Source organism: Bombina bombina, chromosome 5, assembly GCF_027579735.1.
Source record: "Bombina bombina isolate aBomBom1 chromosome 5, aBomBom1.pri, whole genome shotgun sequence".
NCBI classification, from domain to species: Eukaryota; Metazoa; Chordata; class Amphibia; order Anura; family Bombinatoridae; genus Bombina; species Bombina bombina.
In genome coordinates, this window is record NC_069503.1 from 851,966,847 (window position 1) to 851,979,455 (window position 12,609).

The window sequence follows — 12,609 nt, forward strand, 5'->3', positions numbered from 1 at the left end:
AACAATGAATATCAGGGAGTTTAGCAATTTTTCTGTGGAATAGGACAGAAAGAGCAGAGATTTGTCCTTTCAAGGAACTTGCAGACAAACCCTTATCTATACCATGCTCAAGAAACTTTAAAATTCTAGGAATTCTAAATGAATGCCAAGAGAATTTATGAGAAGAACACCATGAAATGTAGGTTTTCCAAACTCTATAATAGATCTTTCTAGAAACAGATTTACGAGCCTGCAACATAGTATTAATCCCAGAGTCAGAGCAACCTCTATGACTAAGCACTAAGCGTTCAATTTCCATACCTTTAAATTTAATGATTTGAGATCCTGATGGAAAAACGGACCTTGAGATAGAAGGTCTGGCCTTAACGGAAGTGGCCAAGGTTGGTAACTGGACATCCAAATAAGATCCGCATACCAAAACCTGTGTGGCCATGCTGGAGCCACCAGCAGAACAAACGATCGCTCCATGAGAATTTTGGAAATCACTCTTGGGAGAAGAACTAGAGGCGGAAAAATATAAGCAGGTTGATAACTCCAAGGAAGAGTCAATGCATCCACTGCTTCCGCCTGAGGATCCCTGGACCTGGACAGGTACCTGGGAAGTTTCCTGTTTAGATGAGAAGCCATCAAATCTATTTCTGGAAGCCCCCACATCTGAACAATTTGAAATACACATCTGGGTGAAGAGACCACTCTCCCAGATGTAAAGTCTGACGACTGAGATAACCCGCTTCCCAATTGTCTATACCTGGGATATGAACCGCAGAAATTACACAGGAGCTTGATTCCGCCCAAGCAAGTATCTGAGACACTTCTTTCATAGCTTGAGGACTGTGAGTCCCACCCTGATGATTGACATACTCCACAGATGTGACATTGTCTGTCTGAAAACAAATAAACGGCTCTCTCTTCAGTAGAGGCCAAAGTTGAAGAGCTCTGAGAATCGCACAGAGTTCCAAAATATTGATTGGTAATCTCGCCTCTTGAGATTTCCAAACCTCTTGTGCTGTCAGAGATCACCCAGACAGCTCCCCAACTTGAAAGACTCGCATCTGTTGTGATCACAGTCCAGGTTGGATGAACAAAAGAAGCCCCTTGAACTAAACGATGATGGTCTAACCACCAAGTCAGAGAGAATCGAACATTGGGATTTAAGGATATTAATTGTGATATCCTTGTATAATCCCTGCACCATTGGTTCAGCATACAAAGCTGGAAAGGTCTCATGTGAAAACGAGCAAAGGGGATCGCGTCCGATGCTGCAGTCATGAGGCCTAAAACGTCCATGCACATAGCCACTGAAGGGAATGACTGAGACTGAAGGTTCCGACAGGCTGCAACCAATTTCAAACATCTCTTTTCTGTTAGAGACAGAGTCATGGATACTGAATCTATCTGGAAACCTAAAAAGGTTACCCTTGTCTGAGGAATCAAAGAACTTTTTGGAAAATTGATCCCCCAACCATGTTTTCGAAGAAACAACACAAGTTGATTCGTGTGAGATTCTGCAGAACGTAAAGACTGAGCAAGAACCAAGATATCGTCCAAATAAGGAAACACTGCAATACCCCGTTCTCTGAGTACAGAGAGTAGGGCACCTAGAACCTTTGAAAAAATTCTTGGAGCTGTCACTAGGCCAAAAGGAAGAGCGACAAATTGGTAATGGTTGTCTAGAAAAAAGAATCTCAGGAACTGATAGTGATCTGGATGAATCAGAATATGAAGATATGCATCCTGTAAGTCTATTGTGGACATATAATACCCTTGCTCAACAAAAGGCAGAATAGTCCTTATAGTCACCTTTTTGAATGTTGGAATTCTTACATAACAATTCAAAATTTTTAGATCCAGAACTGGTCTGAATGAATTCTCTTTCTTTGGGACAATGAACAGATTTGAATAAAACCCCCAACCCTGTTCCAGAACAGGAACCGGCACAATTACCCCAGATAACTCCAGGTCTGAAACACACTTCAGGAAAGACTGAGCTTTCTTTGGGTTCACTGGAATGTGTGAGAGAAAGAAACTTCTCACAAGCGGCCTTACTCTGAAACCTATTCTGTACCCCTGAGAGACAATGTTCTGAATCCAATGATTTTGGACTGAATTGATCCAAACATCCTTGAAAAATCTTAGTCTGCCCCCTACCAGCTGAGGTGGAATGAGGGCCGCACCTTCATGCGGACTTGGGGGCTGGTTTAGATCTCGTAAACGGCTTGGATTTATTCCAGACTGAGGAAGGCTTCCAATTGGAAACCGATTCCTTAGGGGAAGGATTACGTTTTTGTTCCTTATTTTGTCGAAAGGAACGAAAACGGTTAGAAGCTTTAAATTTACCCTTAGATTTTTTATCCTGAGGCAAAAAAGCTCCCTTTCCCTCAGTGACAGTTGAAATAATAGAATCCAACTGAGAACCAAATAATTTACTACCTTGGAAAGAAAGAGATAGCAACGTCGTTTTAGAAGTCATATCAGCATTCCAAGATTTAAGCCATAAAGCTCTTCTAGCTAAGATAGCTAAAGACATATATCTAACATCAATTCTGATGATATAAAAAATGGCATCACAAATGAAATTATTAGCATGTTGAATTAACTTAACAATGCTATACACATTATGATCTGGTACTTGTTGCGCTAAGGTTTCCAACCAAAAAGTTGAAGCAGTTGCAACATCAGCCAAAGAAATAGCAGGCCTAAGAAGATGACCTGAACATAAATAAGCCTTCCTTAGATAAGATTCAAGTTTCCTATCTAAAGGATCTTTAAAAGAAGGAATAGTAGGAATAGTAGTACGCTTAGCAAAAGTAGAGATGGCCCCATCAACTTTGGGGATCTTTTCCCAAAACTCCAATCTATCAGTCGGCAAAGGTTACAGTTTTTTAAACCTTGAAGAAGGAGTAAAAGAAGTACCCAGTCTATTCCATTCCCTAGAAATCACATCTGAAATAGCATCAGGAACTGGAAAAACCTCTGAAATAACTACATGAGGTTTAAAAACCGAATTTAAACGTTTACTAGTTTTAATATCAAGAGGACTAGTCTCCTCCATATCTAATGCAATCAACACTTCTTTTAATAAGGAACGAATATACTCCCTTTTAAATAAATAAGATTTGTCAGTGTCAATATCTGAGGCAGGATCTTCTGAACCAGACAGATCCTCATTAGAGATAGATAAATCAGAATGTTGTCGGTCATTTGAAAATTCATCAATTTTATGAGAAGTTTTAAAAGACCTTTTACGTTTATTAGAAGGTGGTATGGCAGACAAAGCCTTCTGAATGGAATCAGAAACAAATTCTCTCAAATTAACAGGAATATCCTGAGCATTAGATGTTGATGGACCAGCAACAGGTAATGAACTACTACTGATGGAAATATTCTCTGCATGTAAAAGTTTGTCATGACAACTATTACAAACTACAGCTGGAGGAACAGTTACCACAAGTTTACAACAAATGCACTTAGCTTTGGTAGTACAGACATCAGGCAGCAGGATTCCAGTAGTAGATTCTGAGACAGGGTCAGATTGAGACATCTTGCAATATGTAAAAGAAAAAACAACATATAAAGCAAAATTATCAATTTCTTTATATGACAGTTTCAGAAATGGGAAAGAAATGCAAACAAAATAGGCCTCTAGAAACCAGAAGCAAAAAGAAAAGAAGTCTTAAATAATGTCAAAAAGTTTGGCACCAAGTACGACGCCCACAACTGACAAAATATTTTTTGGTGCCAAAAACGTCTGCAACGAACACGAGCGTCATAGATGACGTAACCTCGTGAAAGAACTCGACGTCAACTAAGACGCCGGAAATGACGAATTTGCGTCAACAAATGTAATTCTCGTGCCAAAAAAGTCTCGCGCCAAGAATGACGCAATAAATTATAGCATTTTGCGCTCTCACGAGCCTAATACAGCCCGCAATTTAGAAAAAAAGAGTCAATTTGAAAACTTCAGGTAAGAAAAAAGTTGTTTTTTTTTTGTTAATGCATTTCCCAGATATGAAACTGACAGTCTGCAAAAAGGAAATATACTGATAAACCTGAATCATGGCAAATATAAGTATAAACATATATTTTGAACTTCAAATATAAAGGGCCAAACCATAGCTGAGAATGTCTTAAATAAAAGAAACATACTTACCAAAAGACACTCATCTACATAAAGCAGATAGCCAAACCAGTACTGAAACGAGAATCAGCAGAGGTAATGGTATATAAGAGTATATTGTCAATCTGAAAAGGGAGGTAGGAGATGAAACTCTATGACCGATAACAGAGAACTTATGAAATAGATCCCCGTTAGGATGACCATTGTATTCAATAGGTGATACTCCATTCACATCCCTCTGACATTCACTGTACTCTGAGAGGAACCGGGCTTCAAAAAAAGCTGAGAAGCGCATATCAACGTAGAAATCTAGCACAAACTTACTTCACCACCTCCATAGGAGGCAAAGTTTGTAAAACTGAATTGTGGGTGTGGTGAGGGGTGTATTTATAGGCATTTTGAGGTTTGGGAAACTTTGCCCCTCCTGGTAGGATTGTATATCCCATACGTCACTAGCTCATGGATTCTTGCCAATTACATGAAAGCAAACTGAATTTATGCTTACCTCATAAATTACTTTCTTTTACGATATGACGAGTCCACGGATTTCATCCTTACTTGTGGGATATTAACCTCCTGCTAACAGGAAGTGGCAAAGAGCATCACAGCAGAGCTGTATATATAGCCCCTCCCTTGCCCTCCACCCTCAGTCATTCGGCCGAAGGTATAGGAAGAGAAAAGGAAAGGCTAAAAAGGTGCAGAGGTGACTGAAGTTTACAAAAAAAATTAAAAGAAAAACTGTCTTAAAAATAACAGGGTGGGCCATGGACTTGTCATATTGTAAAAGAAAGTAATTTATGAGGTAAGCATAAATTTAGTTTTCTTTTACAAAGATATGACGAGTCCAAGGATTTCATCCTTACTTGTGGGAAACCAATACCAAAGCAATAGGACACGGATGAAAGCGAGGGACAAGACAGGAACCTAAACGGAAGGCACCACTGCTTGAACAACCTTTCTCCCAAAGATAGCCTCAGAAGAAGCAAAAGTATCAAATTTGTAAAATTTGGAAAAAGTGTGAAGGGACGACCAAGTCGCAGCCTTACAAATCTGTTCAACAGATGCATCATTTTTAAAAGCCCATGTGGAAGCCACAGCCCTAGTAGAATGAGCCGTGATTCTTTCAGGAGGCTGCTGTCCAGCAGTCTCATATGCCAGGCGGATGATACTTCTCAGGCAAAAAGAAAGAGAGGTAGCCATAGCTTTCTGAGTTTCTGGTCTCTTGATCCAGAATTATCTTTGGAGATAAATCCGCATAATCCGCATAATCCCCATTCCACTGACCGAGCATGCACAGTTGCTGTGGTCTGAGATGAAAGCGAGCAAACGGAACAATGTCCATTGCCGCTACCATTAATCCGATTACTTCCATACACTGAGCCACTGATGGCCGAGGAATGGACAGAAGTGCTTGGCAAGTAATCAAAATCTTTGATTTTCTGACCTCCGTCAGAAATACTTTCATGGCTACCGAGTTCCCAAGAAAGGAACCCTTGTCTGTGGAACAAGTGAACTCTTCTCTATGTTCACCTTCCAGCCGTGAGTTCTCAGAAAAGACAACACTGTGTCCATGTGAGATTTTGTCAGATGATATGTTGACGCCTGAATCAGAATATCGCCCAGATAAGGCGCCACCGCTATCCCTTGCAGTCAGAGAACCACCAAAAGAGACCCTAGAACCTTTGTGAAGATTCTGGGTGCTGTGGCCAACCCAAAAGGAAGAGCCACGAACTGATAATGTTTGTCCAAGAAGGCAAACCTTAGAAATTTGTTTAGACACTTGAGGTCCAAAATGGGTCTGAACGTTCCCTCTTTTTTGGGGACCACAAATAGATTTGAGTAAAACCCCTGTCCCTGTTCCAATTTTGGAACAGGACAGATTACTCCCATAGTAAAAAGGTCTTTTACACAGCGTAAGAATGCCTCTCTCTTTATCTGGTTTGCAGATAATTTTGAAAGATGAAATCTCCCTCTTGGGACAAAATCCTTGAATTCCAATTGATAACCGTGGGTCACTATTTCTAGTGCCCAGGAATCCTGAACATCTCTTGCCCAAGCCTGAGCAAAGAAAGAAAGTCTGCCCCTACTAGATCCAGTCCCGAATCGGGGGCCAGCCCTTCATGCTGTCTTAGGACCAGCAGTGGGTTTTTTGAATTGTTTACCCTTATTCCAGTTCTGATTGGGTCCCCAGACTGACTTAGATTGGGAAAAATTCCCTCCCTGCTTTGTGGAAGAAGAAGAAGCGGGGGTCCTTCTTTAAAGTTCTGAAAGGAACGAAAATTATTCTGTTTACCCCTCATTTTAACCAACCTATCCTGAGGTAGGGCATGGCCCTTACCTCCTGTAATATCAGAAATTATCTCCTTCAATTTTGGCCCTAAAAGGGTCTTACCTTTAAAGAGAATAGCTAAAAGCTTATGTTTTGATGACACATCAGCAGACCAAAATTTGAGCCACAATGCTCTACGTGCTAAAATAGCAAATCCTGCATTTTTTGCTGCTAATTTAGCAATTTGAAAAGCGGCATCAGTAATAAAAGAATTAGCTAGCTTAAGAGCCTTAATTCTTTTTTTTTTATACTTTTATTTAATCAGATTTTTCAATATATAACAGAATCACAAAACAAGAAAAAAACATAATTTATGTAAGAACTTACCTGATAAATTCATTTCTTTCATATTAGCAAGAGTCCATGAGCTAGTGACGTATGGGATATACATTCCTACCAGGAGGGGCAAAGTTTCCCAAACCTCAAAATGCCTATAAATACACCCCTCACCACACCCACAATTCAGTTTAACGAATAGCCAAGAAGTGGGGTGATAAAAAAGTGCGAAAGCATATAAAATAAGGAATTGGAATAATTGTGCTTTATACAAAAATCATAACCACCCCAAAAAAAGGGCGGGCCTCATGGACTCTTGCTAATATGAAAGAAATGAATTTATCAGGTAAGTTCTTACATAAATTATGTTTTCTTTCATGTAATTAGCAAGAGTCCATGAGCTAGTGACGTATGGGATAATGATTACCCAAGATGTGGATCTTTCCACGCAAGAGTCACTAGAGAGGGAGGGATAAAATAAAGACAGCCAATTCCTGCTGAAAATAATCCACACCCAAAATAAAGTTTAATGAAAAACATAAGCAGAAGATTCAAACTGAAACCGCTGCCTGAAGTACTTTTCTACCAAAAACTGCTTCAGAAGAAGAAAATACATCAAAATGGTAGAATTTAGTAAAAGTATGCAAAGAGGACCAAGTTGCTGCTTTGCAAATCTGATCAATCGAAGCTTCATTCCTAAACGCCCAGGAAGTAGAAACTGACCTAGTAGAATGAGCTGTAATCCTTTGAGGCGGAGATTTACCTGACTCAACATAGGCAAGATGAATTAAAGATTTCAACCAAGATGCCAAAGAAATGGCAGAAGCTTTCTGGCCTTTTCTAGAACCAGAAAAGATAACAAATAAACTAGAAGTCTTTCGGAAAGACTTAGTAGCTTCAACATAATATTTCAAAGCTCTAACAACATCCAAAGAATGCAATGATTTCTCCTTAGAATTCTTAGGATTAGGACATAATGAAGGAACCACAATTTCCCTACTAATGTTGTTAGAATTCACAACTTTAGGTAAAAATTCAAAAGAAGTTCGCAACACTGCCTTATCCTGATAAAAAATCAGAAAAGGAGACTCACAAGAAAGAGCAGATAATTCAGAAACTCTTCTGGCAGAAGAGATTGCCAAAAGGAACAAAACTTTCCAAGAAAGTAATTTAATGTCCAATGAATGCATAGGTTCAAACGGAGGAGCTTGAAGAGCCCCCAGAACCAAATTCAAACTCCAAGGAGGAGAAATTGACTTAATGACAGGTTTTATAAAAACCAAAGCTTGTACAAAACAATGAATATCAGGAAGATTAGCAATCTTTCTGTGAAAAAGAACAGAAAGAGCAGAGATTTGTCCTTTCAAAGAACTTGCGGATAAACCTTTATCTAAACCATCCTGAAGAAACTGTAAAATTCTCGGAATTCTAAAAGAATGCCAAGAAAAATGATGAGAAAGACACCAAGAAATATAAGTCTTCCAGACTCTATAATATATCTCTCTGGATACAGATTTACGAGCCTGTAACATAGTATTAATCACAGAGTCAGAGAAACCTCTTTGACCAAGAATCAAGCGTTCAATCTCCATACCTTTAAATTTAAGGATTTGAGATCCTGATGGAAAAAAGGACCTTGCGACAGAAGGTCTGGTCGTAGCGGAAGAGTCCACGGATGGCAAGAGGCCATCCGGACAAGATCCGCATACCAAAACCTGTGAGGCCATGCCGGAGCTACCAGCAGAACAAACGAGCATTCCTTCAGAATCTTGGAGATTACTCTTGGAAGAAGAACTAGAGGCGGAAAGATATAAGCAGGATGATACTTCCAAGGAAGTGATAATGCATCCACTGCTTCCGCCTGAGGATCCCGGGATCTGGACAGATACCTGGGAAGTTTCTTGTTTAGATGAGACGCCATCAGATCTATTTCTGGAAGCTCCCACATTTGAACAATCTGAAGAAATACCTCTGGGTGAAGAGACCATTCGCCCGGATGCAACGTTTGGCGACTGAGATAATCCGCTTCCCAATTGTCTATACCTGGGATATGAACCGCAGAGATTAGACAGGAGCTGGATTCCGCCCAAACCAGAATTCGAGATACTTCTTTCATAGCCAGAGGACTGTGAGTCCCTCCTTGATGATTGATGTATGCCACAGTAGTGACATTGTCTGTCTGAAAACAAATGAACGATTCTCTCTTCAGAAGAGGCCAAGACTGAAGAGCTCTGAAAATTGCACGGAGTTCCAAAATATTGATCGGTAATCTCACCTCCTGAGATTCCCAAACTCCTTGTGCCGTCAGAGATCCCCACACAGCTCCCCAACCTGTGAGACTTGCATCTGTTGAAATTACAGTCCAGGTCGGAAGCACAAAAGAAGCCCCCTGAATTAAACGATGGTGATCTGTCCACCACGTTAGAGAGTGTCGTACAATCGGTTTTAAAGATATTAATTGAGATATCTTTGTGTAATCCTTGCACCATTGATTCAGCATACAGAGCTGAAGAGGTCGCATGTGAAAACGAGCAAAGGGGATCGCGTCCGATGCAGCAGTCATAAGACCTAGAATTTCCATGCATAAGGCTACCGAAGGGAATGATTGTGACTGAAGGTTTCGACAAGCTGAAATCAATTTTAGACGTCTCTTGTCTGTTAAAGACAGAGTCATGGACACTGAATCTATCTGGAAACCCAGAAAGGTTACCCTTGTCTGAGGAATCAATGAACTTTTTGGTGAATTGATCCTCCAACCATGATCTTGAAGAAACAACACAAGTCGATTCGTATGAGATTCTGCTAAATGTAAAGACTGAGCAAGTACCAAGATATCGTCCAAATAAGGAAATACCACAATACCCTGTTCTCTGATTACAGACAGAAGGGCACCGAGAACCTTTGTAAAAATTCTTGGAGCTGTAGCTAGGCCAAACGGCAGAGCCACAAACTGGTAATGCTTGTCCAGAAAAGAGAATCTCAGGAACTGATAATGATCTGGATGAATCGGAATATGCAGATATGCATCCTGTAAATCTATTGTGGACATAAAATGCCCTTGCTAAACAAAAGGCAAGATAGTCCTTACAGTTACCATTTTGAACGTTGGTATCCTTACATAACGATTCAATATTTTTAGATCCAGAACTGGTCTGAAGGAATTCTCCTTCTTTGGTACAATGAAGAGATTTGAATAAAACCCCATCCCCTGTTCCAGAACTGGAACTGGCATAATTACTCCAGCCAACTCTAGATCTGAAACACAATTCAGAAATGCTTGAGCTTTCACTGGATTTACTGGGACACGGGAAAGAAAAAATCTCTTTGCAGGAGGTCTCATCTTGAAACCCATTCTGTACCCTTCTGAAACAATGTTCTGAATCCAAAGATTGTGAACAGAATTGATCCAAATTTCTTTGAAAAAACGTAACCTGCCCCCTACCAGCTGAGCTGGAATGAGGGCCCCACCTTCATGTGGACTTAGAAGCAGGCTTTGCCTTTCTAGAAGGCTTGGAGATGGTTTCCAAACTGAAACTGCTCCTGAGGATGAAGGATCAGGCTTTTGTTCTTTGTTGAAACGAAAGGAACGAAAACGATTATTAGCCCTGTTTTTACCCTTAGATTTTTTATCCTGTGGTAAAAAAGTTCCTTTCCCACCAGTAACAGTTGAGATAATGGAATCCAACTGAGAACAAAATAATTTGTTACCCTGGAAAGAAATGGAAAGTAGAGTTGATTTAGAAGCCATATCAGCATTCCAAGTTTTAAGCCATAAAGCTCTTCTAGCTAAAATAGCTAGAGACATAAACCTGACATCAACTCTGATAATATCAAAAATGGCATCACAGATAAAATTATTAGCATGCTGAAGAAGAAGAATAATATGAGAATCATGATCTGTTATTTGTTGTGCTAAAGTTGAAGCTGCAGCAACATCAGCCAAAGATATAGCAGGTCTAAGAAGATTACCTGAACACAGATAAGCTTTTCTTAGAAAGGATTCAATTTTCCTATCTAAAGGATCTTTAAACGAAGTACCATCTGACGTAGGAATAGTAGTACGTTTAGCAAGGGTAGAAATAGCCCCATCGACTTTAGGGATTTTGTCCCAAAATTCTAATCTGTCAGACGGTACAGGATATAATTGCTTAAAATGTTTAGAAGGAGTAAATGAATTACCCAATTTATCCCATTCTCTGGAAATTACTTCAGAAATAGCATTAGGAACAGGAAAAACTTCTGGAATAACCACAGGAGATTTAAATACCTTATCTAAACGTTTAGAATTAGTATCAAGAGGACCAGAATCCTCTATTTCTAAAGCAATTAGTACTTCTTTAAGTAAAGAACGAATAAATTCCATTTTAAATAAATATGAAGATTTATCAGCATCAATCTCTGAGACAGAATCCTCTGAACCAGAAGAGTCATCAGAATCAGAATGATGATGTTCATTTAAAAATTCATCTGTAGAGAGAGAAGTTTTAAAAGATTTTTTATGTTTACTAGAAGGAGAAATAACAGACATAGCCTTCTTGATGGATTCAGAAACAAAATCTCTTATGTTATCAGGAACATTCTGCACCTTAGATGTTGAGGGAACTGCAACAGGCAATGGTACATTACTAAAGGAAATATTATCTGCTTTAACAAGTTTGTCATGACAATTAATACAAACAACAGCCGGAGGAATAGCTACCAAAAGTTTACAGCAGATACACTTAGCTTTGGTAGTTCCAGCACTAGACAGCGATTTTCCTGAAGTATCTTCTGACTCAGATGCAACGTGAGACATCTTGCAATATGTAAGAGAAAAAACAACATATAAAGCAAAAATGATCAAATTCCTTAAATGACAGTTTCAGGAATGGGAAAAATGCCAATAAACAAGCTTCTAGTAACCAGAAGCAAAGAAAAAATGAGACTGAAATAATGTGGAGAAAAAAAAAAGCGACGCCCATATCCGGAACGCCGACATTTTTGGCGCAAAAGGACGTCAAAAAATGACGCAACTTCCGGCGACACGTATGACGCCGGAAACAGAAAAGATTTTTTGCGCCAAAAAAGTCCGCGCCAAGAATGACGCAATAAAATGAAGCATTTTCAGCCCCCGCGAGCCTAACAGCCCACAGGGAAAAAAAGTCAAATTTTTAAGGTAAGAAAAAATGATTGAATCAAATGCATTATCCCAAATGTGAAACTGACTGTCTGAAAATAAGGAATGTTGAACATTCTGAGTCAAGGCAAATAAATGTATGAATACATATATTTAGAACTTTATAAATAAAGTGCCCAACCATAGCTTAGAGTGTCACAGAAAATAAGATTTACTTACCCCAGGACACTCATCTACATGTTTGTAGAAAGCCAAACCAGTACTGAAACGAAAATCAGCAGAGGTAATGGTATATAAATAAGAGTATATCGTCGATCTGAAAAGGGAGGTAAGAGATGAATCTCTACGACCGATAACAGAGAACCTATGAAATAGACCCCGTAGAAGGAGATCACTGCATTCAAATGGGCAATACTCTCCTCACATCCCTCTGACATTCACTGCACGCTGAGAGGAAAACCGGGCTCCAACTTGCTGCGGAGCGCATATCAACGTAGAATCTAGCACAAACTTACTTCACCACCTCCATAGGAGGCAAAGTTTGTAAAACTGAATTGTGGGTGTGGTGAGGGGTGTATTTATAGGCATTTTGAGGTTTGGGAAACTTTGCCCCTCCTGGTAGGAATGTATATCCCATACGTCACTAGCTCATGGACTCTTGCTAATTACATGAAAGAAAACAAAACAAAGAAAAATCAATATTCAGCTGGAGACGCAGCTTCTATAACAACCACAATTATGAAAAGAAAAAAACAACACAGTAGATTATTT